Source organism: Neoarius graeffei, chromosome 16, assembly GCF_027579695.1.
Source record: "Neoarius graeffei isolate fNeoGra1 chromosome 16, fNeoGra1.pri, whole genome shotgun sequence".
Classification (NCBI taxonomy): domain Eukaryota; kingdom Metazoa; phylum Chordata; class Actinopteri; order Siluriformes; family Ariidae; genus Neoarius; species Neoarius graeffei.
The window spans coordinates 45,774,407-45,788,476 of record NC_083584.1 but is presented as its reverse complement, the minus strand read 5'-3'; positions in this window follow the sequence as shown (position 1 = coordinate 45,788,476).

The following is a 14,070-nucleotide window of genomic DNA, read 5'->3' as shown; positions in this document are numbered from 1 at the left end:
GGTGGACAGGAACGAAGTACATTTATTTGAGTACTTTACTTAAGTACACTTTTTGAGTATCTGTACTTTACTTGAGTATTTTTTTTTTGGAAACTTATGACTTTAACTTCACTACATTTGAAAGGCAAATACCGTACTTTTCACTCCACTACATTTCTGTCAAGGTCCTCGTTACTCGTTACTATGAAGCAGCTTTGAAAGTGGATGTTTTTTTCTTTTCTTGTCTTGTCTTGTCTTTTCTTTTCTAAAATGTGATTGTTTTTTCCGCAGGTGACACTGAGACAGTCCATCAGTAATCACTTGGGTCACATCACATCCATAGACTGCATAAAATCAAGTTCAGTGATTTCTCAGCAGCATTATTTAACACAATCAGTTGATGGCAGAACGGAAGGAGACGGTTCTTCTGGGGAACGCACGCACTCATTGCCATACCTAGAACCCATGTTTCAGTTTTCTGAAAGGATTAAAGATTCATTTCGTTTTAAATGTTTGCTTTGTTTGCCAAAAATGAACCACATCACGGCCTACAAAAACTCACCATCCAAGCAAAACTGCGGAAGCATATTGAGGAATATAAACATTTTATTCCAAGAGAACGCTTGCAATGAAGTTGTCTGTGCTTTTAGAGCTATTAATAACGTTGCAAACGTAGCTATGCAGTCTGGTCAGTCAAATGACTTTCTATGGATTTGCCTGCCAAGTTGCCATCGCCTTGTCCATGGCTAACGTTTACACATAGCTAGTTAACTTGGACACTGTTAGTTAGCGTGTAAAAACGGAGTTATGCTAAAATGAATAACGTTAACTTCTCCGAAGTCCTTTCAGAAATATGTTTTAGCATAATCTTGCCAAATAAACAATGTAGTAATCTTTCTTTTCTAGTAACATTAGCTACCCAATATGATTTTGAGTTTGAAAAGAGTTTGCTAGCATGTCAGGTGGAGCGTCACTGACTAGCTAGCTTAACGTTAAACCATCATGATGGCACAGCATGCGTTCATTTTGTGAATTCACATTTCTGTCTTTGGTAACGGCATTAGGTTTTGTAAGCGTTGTGGCAATAATACAACAATGCGTTGACAGAAAATGTACTTTTAATACTTAAGTATTTTTAAAAGCAAGTACTTCAGTACTTTAACTTAAGTAAAATAATTTGACTGGACAACTTTCACTTGTATCCACGTAACATTTGACCAGCGGGATCTGTACTTTGACTTAAATAATGAAGTTGGGTACTTTGTCCACCTCTGGTTAAATCCTTGAAACTTGTCTTCGCTCATACATCTGCTCTTTGTTTTTCATAAGACTATCTTGGGGTGGGTTTCCCAAAAGCATCGTAGCACAAAGATCATCGTTAAATGGTAGAGCGAGCATCACAATGAACGCTCTCTCTCTTAGTTAAGATGCTCTTAGTGTTAAGAGGCTTTTGGGGAAACCCACCCCTGATCCATAATGTAATCTCCATCACCCGTTGAAGCTGCCCTATCACATGCAGACAACTTAGTTTCTCGAAACACCTCTTCCAAGGAAATGAGCTGTAAGCTTTACTGAGTATCTTACATAACCAGATACAGTTCATCTGGAGACTTTGACTGTCACACTTACTTCTTATTTTTGCAGGAAAACCCAGCAGCTTTCATTAGTTTTTTTTTTTTTTTGTCTGAAAAGCATCTCTTACAGTACATCAGACCTGGGCATTTTACGGCCCGCGGGCCGCATCCGGCCCTTCGGTTCATTCTGACCGGCCCGCGTAAGGTTAATTAGAAATTACAAAATAAATGTATTTTCTAATTTTACCTCATGCATGGACTGAACGTGCATTGCTTTTATTTTGAAGTTGTGTTCAACAAAAACGCAATGCGCGCGACATGAACATGACATGAAATCCCACGAAACCTAATCCCGCAATAACTACTTCCATAATTTGTCCAGACCAACCACAAACTTGCACGTCATCCTTCAAACGGTCCAGCCAATCACACAGTGTGACGTCACCAGCAGGCGCCAGAGCCCGAGCCGATCTGTAGATCCGATTCCTACTTTTTGGTGAATAATCTCATTATTTTTACAAAACATTGCATACACAAGTGTCGATATGCCAAATCCCCCCCTTCATGGCCTGCTCTTAAGAATGAACTGTCCTTGTTACAAAAATGTCTGAAATATATAAACAATCCCCATGCAAATATACTGTACACATTCATAGCAGGAGTTAACCTTTCATAAACCCCTTTTTTTCCATTTTACATATATTGTATATATATGTATTTGATAAGTTTTCTTTTTAGATTATATTTTCAGAGGAGGTGTGATTTTATGTTGTAATATAAAATAATTCTGTTTATGTTTGAATTTAATAAAAAAAAAAGATCTGATTCCTACACCGAATCGACTGATGATCATCTGTCAGCTGTGCTTCGCATCTCCACCTCAGACATTCAACCTGACTCTGATGCACTCGTTAAAGACCAACAGAGACTAGATTTCTCTCACTGAACAAATAAAAAACTGAAAAACACCAAATGAGGTGATTAGACTACAAATGTGGGCATCATTATTATAATATGATGTATCTTGCTTGATATTTGGAGTAGAAAGACAATATTGTGATGTCTTTATTGTGTTTTGGGGTGAATGTGACTGAAAAAAAAAGGTACAAACATTCACATTTTGTTAACCATGGTTTTGGGAAATTTGATTGAATAAATGACATTTTTTGTAAGGCAACCTCGTTTTTTCCATACTCTTACCAGTCTTAGCAGCTTGTAAAAACAATGTTATTTACTGCTTTATATAAAGAAATACAATTAATATTATGCAGAATTTAGTTCAGCCTTTTGGTCCGGCCCTCCACAAAATTTTCTGTTTCTCATGTGGCCCCATGGAAAAAATAATTGCCCACCCCTGTCTTACATAATACACTATTTTCTTTACCGAAACACAAAGGTTTTTTTTTTTTTGTAACATTTAATTTTGTACTGGAAAACTAAATGTTGGGCGGCACGGTGGTGTAGTGGATAGCGCTGTCGCCTCACAGCAAGAAGGTCCGGGTTCGAGCCCCGTGGCCGGCGAGGGCCTTTCTGTGTGGAGTTTGCATGTTCTCCCCGTGTCCGCGTGGGTTTCCTCCGGGTGCTCCGGTTTCCCCCACAGTCCAAAGACATGCAGGTTAGGTTAACTGGTGACTCTAAATTGACCGTAGGTGTGAATGTGAGTGTGAATGGTTGTCTGTGTCTATGTGTCAGCCCTGTGATGACCTGGCGACTTGTCCAGGGTGTACCCCGCCTTTCGCCCGTAGTCAGCTGGGATAGGCTCCAGCTTGCCTGCGACCCTGTAGAAGGATAAAGCGGCTAAAGATAATGAGATGAGATGAGAAAACTAAATGTTTGCAAATGTTAAAATGTTTTTGTACTGACTGGATAATGTAGACGTCATAAAAAAAACAATAAGTTTACAAAAAAAATGTAGAGTGCCTAAGACTTTTGCAAAGCACCATATATTAACATATAACAAAATATGTAAGCTAATACAAAATATCCCCAGGGCAAAACAATAAAACATAGCACGGCGGCTACAATTATCGACAGTCCATAATTATCGACACCTTTTCAGATTTACCAATAAAAAACAATTTTACAAAGGTGAGTTTCAGTTACAACAGTTATTATTGGTTAATTAATCAACCGGAAGACCCCCCTCACCCTTTGAGCTTGTCATCTGATGACACAGCTCGTTACCTGAGATGGAATTTTTTTAGCACGATCAGCAATTTGAGGAAAACCCAGACATTATCATCACAGGTAAGCATGATGGAAAGATCATGGACATGTTTTTACTTATCAAATTCACCTATATTTCATGATCTCCTTGTCGAAACCTATTTTGTTTCTTACTCTTTCGTTTGACAGTCACCATTTTGTATCTAAAAGCACGTTTGAGAAGTCACATGAGGTGTCGATAATACTTCACAACCATTATATCAATGTGCGTACTTATACTGTATTTTTGTCTGTTTATTAAAACTGTACAGAGTTTTGCTCCTAGCAGAATTAGATTCAATACAAGGGAGGAGCCAAACAGTTTCATAAATAAAAGAACTCAATAATAAATATAATAACTTTAATAATGGTGGGTTGTGATGCCACTAAATTAAAAAAAAGAAGAAAGAAATTCATAGATTACCGGTGGAACCAAGAGCCCACTGTGAGAACCAGTGGGATATACTGTATCAGTGTAGAATAGTGTTAGTGCATCATTTCCTCAAGACTCAATATACAATTCAATTACACAGATACGTAAACAAATTTCTTTTTTACAGTTTGAAACACCATTTAAAATAAGATCAATATAATGGTAGATAATTAATAAAACAACCTTTATGAGGAAGAAAGTAAGGAGATTAGCCTTCACTTCAAAGTCTTGGTCTTTCACATTATAATGGATTTTCTCATTCAGTCAGCTTCAGTAAGTGTTTCATCCTGGTCGGGGTCACAGTGGATCCGAACCTTATCCCCAAAACACTGGGTGTGAAGTGGGAATACACACAAAATGGGATGCTAGTTCACTACAGGGCATCATCCACACGCACACGAACAAATTGTTTGATGGGATTTTTTTTTTAAATATACATGTTGTGTTTAAAATGACACACACACACACACACACTGGTTACGGACTACTTTACTTCTGTTTAAAACACGTTCATTCACTCTATCCAGTAATTGTTCAAATTACATAATTCAATTCTACATAAATCCCGTTACACTTCTGAAAAACAGATTGCAAAATAACGAAAGATTTTTCAAGTAATAAGATTCACAGGAAGATGCATTCTATAAGGAAGTCAATGACTCAAAGACAAGGTTTTTCTTCTTCCTGATGTAGCCTGCTATTTCTGATCTTTTCTAATGTTTGACCATTACCCAGTGTAACCAAATGTAGATGAGAGTCCATGAACACTCAATTTGTATTTCAGTTAATATTATTAGCTCATCCGGCCAACAGACGATGAGCTTATGCCATCATGTGTTGTCCGTCGTCCGTCCATTGTCCATCGTCCGTTGTCCGTCATCCATCCAGCGTTGTCCACATTTCACGAAAATCGCTTCTTCTCTCTCAACTCTTCACCGATTTTTCTTCTTTTTGGCAGAAAGGTAGGTCTGCCTGGGGTGCATATAGCTTCTACCCAAATTTCCATAATTGCAATTAATAATGAAGATATGTAGTAATTAAGCCCTAATGAGCAGTTTCCACACAAATCCCTTCTTCTCCCTCAATTCTTCACCGATTTTGAATCTTTCTGGCATGAAGGTAGAGACACCTAGGGTGCATATACAGTAACTTCTACCCACATTTGCTTAATTACAATTATTAATGAAATTATGGACTGATTAAGCCTTAATGAGCAATTCAACAAAAATTGCTTCTTCTCAATCAGTTCCTCGCCATTTTGGATTCTTTCTGGCAAATATTCGAGCTGGACTAGTTGAGAGTAGAACTGCACAAGGTGGCTTACTTTAGATCGTTCCTTCTGGACTAGACAGGGCCGGAGTGAGCTATGCCGTCATTAATGGGCTCTCTCTTTTAAAAAAAAAAAGGTTAGTTGGTATATTGTATTTTTTCCAAATAGGCTTATGTATTTATAGCTTTGTGGTATCTAATTGATTTCAGACAAGAGGCTGAACTGGAGGTAGCAGCATTGAAGATGTTGAGATTTTCAGTGGGAGTGACAAAGTTGGACAGGATTAAAAATGAGAACATTAGAGGGACAGGACATGTAGGACAGCTTGGAGACAAAGTGAGAGAGGTGAGATTGAGATGGTTTGGACACGTACAGAGGAGAAATCCAGGGCATATTGGGAAAAGAATGCTGGAAATGGAGGATCTGCCAGGTAGAAGGAAACGAGGAAGACCAAAGATGAGATTTTATAGATGTGTGGTGAAGGAGGACATGAGGATGGTTGGTGCGACAGAAAAAGATATGGAGGACAGGAGGAGACGGAGGGACATTATCCGCTGTGGCGAGCCCTAACGGGAACAGCCGAAAGAAGAAGGAGGTATCTAATTGACTTTAACATCACTAATTGGCATGCAAGCAGTATTCACGAGTTTGTTCACATATCAAAGGTTTGCTCCATGTTGAACTGTAGTATCGTATTAAGGTTTGAAAGAGCGAATTCCTTTCATTGATTTGCAATATGCATTCTGCTAAGCTCTTACCACTGTGAGAAAGGTCTTATTAGCATAACTTTGTGTTTCACTTATTCCACATTTGCTGAGGCAGACCTTTTCAGACATTCACAACCCAGTTCTAATTACAACAGAATTGTGAAAATAAGGAACTGAATTTTTAGGGGTTCACAGTCAGGAGCCTTGCACAATTTTTTTCTCAATCACATTTATAAACCGATTGTCTTGTTTTGTTCTTAATATCATCAAAAAGTCTGATTGGGACCTTTTTGCTTTGTTGACCTTAAATAGTAACATCAGTCAGGGAACAAGTAATTTAAAAAGTTCTATATAAAAAACACAACAATAATTTCTACCTATGACCTCTAGACTGTGCAACTACTGTAGCATACACTATACACCAATCAGCCATAACATTAAAACCACCCGCCTAATACTGTACAGGTCCCCCTTGTGCCACCAAAACAGCTCTGACTGGTCAAAGCATGGATTCTACAAGGCCTCTGAAGGTGTGCTGTGGTATCAGATATCAAGATGTTAGCAGCAGATGCTTGAAGTCCTGTAAGTTGTGAGGCGGGGCCTCCATAGATTGGACTTGCTTGTCCAGTTCATCCCACAGATGCTTGATCAGATTGAGATATGAGGAATTTGGAGGCCAAATTAATACCTTGAACTCTTTGTCATTTCCTCAAACCATTCCTGAACAATTTTTGCAGTGTGGTAGGGGGCACATTATCCTGTTGAAAGAGGGAACACCGTTACCATGAAGGGGTGTACTTGGTATGCAACAATGTTTAGGTAGGTGGTACATGTCAAAGTAACATCTACATGAATGCCAGGACCCAAGGTTTCCCAGCAGAGCATTGCCCAGAGCATCACACTGCCACCGCTGTCTTGCCTTCTTCTTATGGTGTATCCTGGTACCATCTCTTCCCCAGGTAAGTGACACACATGCACCCGGGCATCCATGTGATGTAAGAGAAAACATGATTCATCAGACCAGGACACCTTCTTCCATTGCTCTATGGTCCAGTTCTGATGCTCACTTGCCCATTGTAGGTGATTTTGGTGATAGTAGGGTTCAGAATGGACACTACGCAGCCCCATACACAGCAACCTGCAATGCACTGAGTGTTCTGAGACCTTTCTATCATAGCCAGCATTAACTTTTTGTGCTACACTAGCTCTTCTGTGGGATCGGACCAGTCGAGCTAGCCTTCGCGCCACGCGTGCATCAATGAGTCTTGGGTGCCCATGACCCTGTCGCCGGTTCATCGATTGTCCTTCCTTGGACCTCTTTTGGTAGGTACTAACCACTGCATACTGGGAACACCCTACAAGACCTGCCACTCAGATCCTTACGCTTGCCCATTTTTCCTGCTTTCAACACATCAACTTTGAGGACTGACTGTTCTCTTGCTGCTTAATATATCCCACCCTCTGACAGGTACCGCTGTAATTAAACCATGGCGTAATGATTAGAGAAACAACTTTAGGACCAAAAGGTTGCTGCTTTGATTCCCTGGACCAGAAGGAATGGTTGAAGTGCCCTTGAGCAAGGCACCTAGCCCCCAACTGCTCCTCAGGCTGCTCTGGGTATGTTATATGTCGCTCTGGATAAGAGCGTCTGCTAAATGCCATTAATGTAATGAGATAGATAATCAATGGTGTTCACTTCACATGTCAAGGGTTTTAATATTATGGCTGATCGGTGTACAGTGGTATGCAAAAGTTTGGGCACCCCTAGTCAAAATTGCTGTTACTGTGAACAGTTAAGTAAGTTGAAGATGAAATGATCAAAAGGCATAAAGTTAAAGATGACTCATTCCCTTTATATATTAAGCAAAAACTATTTTTTATTTTCATCTTTTATATTTTCTAAATGACAAAAAAGGAAAATGGCCTGAAGCAAAAGTTTGGGCACCCTGCATGGTTAGTACCTAGTAACACCCCCTTTGGTAAGTATCACAGCTTGTAAACACTTTTTGTAGCCAGATAATAATCTTTCAGTTCTTACCTGGGGGATTTTCACACATTCGTCCTTGCAAAAGGCTTCCAGTTCTACAAGTTTCTTGGGCTGTCTTGCATGCACTGCTCTTTTGAGATCTAGCCACAGATTTTCATTGATGTTTAAGTCAGGGGACTGTGAGGGCCAGGGCAAAACCTTCAGCTTGTGCCTCTTGAGGTATTCCATTGTAGATTTTGAGGTGTGTTTTGGATCATCGTCTTATTGTAGGACCCATCCTCTTTTTAACTTCAACTTTTTTACAGATGGTGTGATGTTTGCTTCCAGAATTTGCTGGTATTTATTCGAATCCATGCTTCCCTCAACCAATGAAATGTGCCCTGTACCACTGGCTGCAACACAACCCCAAAGCATGATCGATCTACACCCATGCTTCAGAGTTGGAGAGGTGTTCTTTTCCTGGAATTTGGCATCCTTTTTTCTCCAAACATACCTTTGCACATTGTGGCCAAAAAGTTCGATTTTGATTTCATCAGTCCACAGGACTTGTTTCCAAAATGCATCAGGCTTATTTAGATGTTCATTTGCAAACTTCAGACGCTGAATTTTGTGGCTAGGATGCAGGAAAGGTTTTCTTCTGATGACTCTCCCATGAAGGTCATATTTGTTCAGGTGTCGCTGCATAGTAGAACAGTGCACCACCACTCCAGGGTCTGCTAAATCTTTCTGAAGGTCTTTTGCAGTCAAACAGGGTTTTTATTTGCCTTTCTAGCAATCCAACGAGCAGTTCTTTCAGAAAGTTTTCTTCATCTTCCAGACCTCACCTTGATCTCCAATGTTTCTGTTAACTGCTATTTCTTAATAACATTACAATCTGAGGAAACAGCTACCTGAAAACACTTTGCTACATTCTTGTAGCCTTCTCCTGCTTCGTGAGGATCAATTATTTTATTATTCAGAATGCGAGGGAGTTGCTTAGAGGAGCCCATGGCTGTTGATTTTAAGGACAAGTTTGAGGAGTCAGAGAATTTATACAGCTTTGAAATCTGCATCATCTGACCTTTCCTAACGAATAATTTGAACAAGCCACAGCTCAATAAGCTAATTAAGGTCTGGGACCTTGGTAAAAGTTACCCGAGAACTCAAATGTATTGGGGTGCCCAAACTTTCACATGGTGTTCCTTTTCTTTTTTCACTCTCCAATTGTACAAAACAAAAATAATACACAAATCTTACAGAAAACGCTGAAAAGAAATGGGTCGTCTTTACCTTTATGCCTTTTGGTGATCAGTTCATCTTCTGCTCACTTAACTATTCACAGTAACAGACATTTTCAGTAAGGGTGCCCAAACTTTTGCATGCCACTGTATATGTATATACAAGTTACAAAACGCATTGCTGCATTTATATACAAAATTCACACACTCGCAATGCATTCAACATTTCCCAAATGATGCAATAAAATGATCGATTGAGGACACAGATTAACTAATGGACTTCCAGAGTTCACCACAGAAGCTGCAAAAGCATGATCATAAACTTCAAGTCAAAATCAAGAAAAATCTTTCAGGGTTAAAAAAAACTATTTCTGACTAATTTTAAAGGAGACCAATTTGAATTGATTTGTAAGGAAATCTGCACTGCGAAAATAATGAATGATTATGCTCGTATCATACACCAGTGACATGTAGATACAATAAATCTTGAAGGATTGACAAGAGATGTACAGTCTTGTTTTTATGTCATGAAATCCATCTTTATATACAGACACTGTGGTAGTTTTCTGCTCTGTGTGCCCCATCTTATCTGTTGCAGTCTGTGAGTGAAAGTCCTCTAGAGATGTTTTCATTATATGGCTTGAAGTTTCACTCCAAACACTTGACTCATATGTGGATTCTCGATGGTGGACTGAGGTGAGCATGAAGACTGGGACGCCAATAAAAAAGATGTCATTTTGTTTACTCTCCTGTGTGGGAGCAAGTGGTCAGATATTACACTTGCGGGACAAAGAACCGAAAGCACACTAAGCACAACTCGTTTTTGGTGTTTTCACTTACTCGTTTTCAGTATCTGCTTTGTCCTGGTAGGGGTCACTGTGGTTTAAATGAAAAGAGTGTGGAAATCAGAATAATGGTTGGAGCAGGCAGGATTAGTGAAAAGAACTGAGAGGCTAAGCAAAGTAACTACATACTGCATCTCTGTTTATCTTGCAAAAAGGTTCTGCGTTCAAACCTCATGGACAACCCGGGCCTTTCTGTGTAGAGTTTGCATGTTCTCCTCGTGCTTGTGTGGGTTTCTTCCTGGTGCTCTGGTTTCCTCCAACAGTCCAAAGCCGTGTGGATTAAGTCAAGTGGCTACTCTAAATTGCCCTTCGGTGTGAATGTGACTGTGAATGGTTGTTTGTCTCTGTGTCAGCCCCACCTCTCGCCTGAAGTCAGCTGTCAGGTTCCCCCATGACCCTGACAGATAAGCACAATAGAAAATAGATGGATGGATGTTTATCTTGCAACCGTCATAAGGCATCTCGAGTCTACTTTTCAATGAACACTTGATTATCAGATCACGTTCTGTCTTACTGAACAGCAATATTACAGAGTAGCCAAATACCCAGTATCAGTATTAATGCCCAATATCAGTACATTATCAGTATTAACGTGTTAAGTTGCAAATATCTGCTAAATAAATAAATGAATCTTACTGGATCAATAATATTGATTCTGATTTTGATTCCATTTGTTTGATTCATATTCACATAGATGGTGTACTGGTTTGCAAAGGATGCCAATAAATAGAGAAAAAAAATAGTGTGAGCCTATGTAATAAATGAATTTACAACAGGAATATATATCCTGCAGGAGTCATCAATCCAGCTTTAAAAGGCCAGAGTCCAGTAATTTCTGAGTTCAAACACATCTGATTCAAGGTGTCAGTAAATTATCAGCTTTTGTACAGCAGATCTGTGATTCCAGCTTTCAGGTCCTGGAACATATGAGCACTCAGTGTGTTTCTCTACGAATATCTCATCTCATCTCATTATCTCTAGCCGCTTTATCCTGTTCTACAGGGTCGCAGGCAAGCTGGACCCTATCCCAGCTGACTACGGGCGAAAGGCGGGGTACACCCTGGACAAGTCGCCAGGTCATCACAGGGCTGACACATAGACACAGACAACCATTCACACTCACATTCACACCTACGCTCAATTTAGAGCCACCAGTTAACCTAACCTGCATGTCTTTGGACTGTGGGGGAAACCGGAGCACCCAGAGGAAACCCACGCGGACATGGGGAGAACATGCAAACTCCACACAGAAAGGCCCTCGCCGGCCACGGGGCTCGAACCCAGGGCCTTCTTGCTGTGAGACGACAGCGCTAACCACTACACCACCGTGCCGCCTCTCTACGAATATTTAAATATATATTTACATTTACTCATTTGGCAGACAGTTTTAATAAAAACTGCTTCGAATGGAGTACACAGTTCAAGCACACCGTTATTAAGTGCTGGCGTCCATATAAATGCCTACATAGTAACGAGGCTTCAATTTCAAGCATAGTGGAAGAGGAGCAAAAAGAGGAGCTCTTATGCAGTGCCAAGAGCTACAAGATACCATAAACACAGATATTGAATAAAAAGTCATACAGTAAGAAAATCCAAGTAACATTGCCGTTTAGTAAGGCATGAAGCGAGAGAGAGAGAGAGAGAGAGAGAGAGAGAGAGAGAGAGAGAGAGAGAGAGAGATGGTCAGATAAGTCTGTCTGGAAATTCGTCTTGAAGGTTGCAAGAGATTCTGCAAGATAATAAGAGGAAGGTAGCTCAGTCCTCTGTTGCGGAACCACACATGAGACACTCATTCACGTACCTCTGTGGACAGGATGTAGTGTAGCATCCACTAAGTGACTCAGTCTATGTGGAGGATGTGTCAGTGACAAGGTAGTGGGAGCTCAGTGGTTAAGCTGTAGGACGACTGGTTGTGAAGGTTGTAAGTTCAACTCCCAGCACTTCCAAGCTGCCAAACTTGCAACTACTCAGTTGTGTAAATAAGATAAAGTGGAAGTCATGCTTGATAAGGGTGTCTGTCAAATGCATTAAATGTAAAGACCACCCAGTAGGACGTAACTCTCAGCTGGGAAATGTTGTTCCTTTGGGCTTAGGAGTTGAGCTGCATACTCCAATAGGCCCACAACCTGGAGATTGCAATAATGTGGTCCATGAAGGTTATCTGGTGCTCAAACAATATGTTTTAGCTGTCTATGATATTAATGAAAAACTGATATTAATTGCCTTGTTGGGATGGATGGCCAGATTATCTGGGATGCCAAGAGGCTCCTTTGTCCATACTTTGATTAGCCAAGCTATTATGCCACTGAGCTTATCAGAAGATACAAATAAAAGGAAATAAAGCCTAAAATTTCTCAACTTATCAACCGTCTAATGGTCAAGTCTACTCAATCTACTCACTACTAGTCTACATGTCTCTAACAATCACATGACCAGCACACATTATTATACAATGCTATATTGTTTATAAACTAGAGTTTGCAGACCAGAGCATAACTAAATAATGCTACCCAGCGGCATGGGCTACGGCATGGTATGTGGTTTAGGATGTAGCTGTATCTTCCAACAGGAAGTGATATTAAAAAGTCTGCCATCCAGTGGCCAAATATAATAAAGGGCATGAAGAGAATCTCATCAAGGATAAACTGAAGAAATTTTACAAATAGAAAAACTGACACTGTTATATTACTACTGTAGCTCATATGTGATTTGGAGTTTAATCTATGTGTATCACAAGAATAAATAAATGAATAAATGCCATATTTGATATTTTTCTAGATAGATAGATATTGTATCTTGTTCATATGTACAAAAACAGATGGGAAACATGCAGTGGGGTCTAAAAATAAGATTTTTTTTAATTTAACTCAGGAAATAAAAATTTTGAAAAATTTCAAACAAAGCAAGGAAATGTTCTATATCTTAATTATTTGGTATTTTTTTCAAGGTCACAATTTCAATTGAGATCAGTGTGTAATACTGACCATGTTAATTCCTTTGTACAAAAGAAGTCAGATGATTTTTCCTTGACTCTTACGCTTTCCATTGAAGCAGCTGTTTCGAAGACAATCCGATGAATCTGATCTAACACGAATCATCAGGTTTTACGGCAACACGTGAAGTCTGTGTCAGCTCGAGTGCACAATGACGCGACAGCAAAAGTCCTAAGAAATTCTGAAATTCCTGCAAATATTTCTAAGATTTTATTTTCCACTAACGTTAAGTTAAAGTGCTAACAGTGTCTAATAAAATCATTTCCACTAGTGAACGTTAATATGTGTCAGCCCTGTGATGACCTGGCGACTTGTCCAGGGTGTACCCCGCCTTTCGCCCGTAGCCAGCTGGGATAGGCTCCAGCTTGCCTGCGACCCTGTAGAACAGGATAAAGCGGCTACAGATAATGAGATGAATGAGATGAGATTAACATGCCATCGTTGTGTATTATGCCTGATGTCAGGACTCTCATCTCTGCGAGCCTACCACACAGACTTAATACTTCTGTTATTTTTAGACATTGACACCTTTCAAAGTGTGACTTTCGGCATGGGTGTTGGTTTGAGCCAGACGGACTGGTTTGAGTATTTCACAAACTGCTGATCTCCTGGGGTTTTCACACACAACAGTCTCTAGGGTTTACACAGAATGGTGCGGAAAACAAAAAAACGTTGACTGAGCGACAGTTCTGTGGGTGGAAACAAACGCCTTGTCGATAAGAGAGGTCAGAGGAAACTGGCCAGATTGGTTCGAGCTGCCAAGGATATAGTAACTTACTGTATACAATCACTCTTTACAACCGTGGTGAGCAGAAAAGCATCTCAGCATGCAACAGCAGAAGAACACATTGGGTTCCACT